Genomic DNA, 1114 nt, shown 5'->3' with positions numbered 1-1114 from the left:
ACTTCAGACACCTGACCCTCATGGACACAGATCACCAAACAGCACAGAAACTTCATGTTCTGGGCAAAGTCGGCCACACACGGCAGAGAAACCTCAGAACTGGGATACAGACCCACAACAGCTTGCAGAGCTTGCATCAGAGAACTTCTATCCTGGGAGACAAACACAAAAACGGCTCAGACACAGCACATCCTGGCTCCCTGTGCCCACAAACAAGCAACTCACACTGTGGGACAAAAACTCTCAGACTTCATTAACCTCACGCCCTGGAAAGCAGACCTGCAAACAGGTCAGAGACCTCACATATCAGAAACACAATGCCAAAATGCTCAAAATTAATGATCACACCCTATGACACAGACCCCTACACCACTCAGAAACATAACAACCAGGACATGGACACCAAAACACCCAAGAGACACCACAAACTGTTGACAGAATCCCAAACCTCTCAGAGACTTCAAACCCTGGAAACCTAGTAAGTCAGGGACCCCATTCCCTGGGATGGAGGCTCCTCCAACAGGAGTTACCTCACCCTCGGAAACACATCCCAACAGTTAGGGACCTCAATAGTAAGGGGATACAGAGCTCACAGATCTCATATTCTGGGACACAGAGGGTGAAGCACCTCCGAGGCCTGAGGCATTAGAAAGACCCCAAACTCTGGAAACATGTCCAGAAACTGCCCTTCAAAATCGCACCCAAAAACAAAACCACCGATATCAGCAAGAACTCATTCCCTGGGACGTGGGCTCAAAACAGTTCAGGGGGTGACACCCAAAACAGCTCAGCCACCTCACCCCTAAAGAGAGACTTCTCAATGGTTCAGAAATGTCATACTCTGCACAGAAACTACCACAGAGTTGAGAGATTTCACGCACCTAGTTCAGTTCAGTTCAGTCGCTCAGTCGTGTCCGACTCTTTGCGACCCCATGAATCACAGCATGCCAGGCCTCCCTGTCCATCACCAACTCCCAGAGTTCACTCAAACTCATGTCGCACCTAGTAAAGACCTCCAAATAGCTCATAAAACTCACTAACCAGCACCCCCCTCCCCCCATTAAAAGCTCAGAGAACTTGACCCGGGATCAAACCCCTAATGAGTCAGATAGCT

This window comes from Moschus berezovskii, chromosome X (assembly GCF_049115385.1).
Source record: "Moschus berezovskii isolate FMDL1 chromosome X, NW_MosBer_1.0, whole genome shotgun sequence".
Lineage (NCBI taxonomy): Eukaryota > Metazoa > Chordata > Mammalia > Artiodactyla > Moschidae > Moschus > Moschus berezovskii.
The sequence above is the reverse complement of the archived record's forward strand: the minus strand, read 5'-3'. Positions refer to the sequence as shown.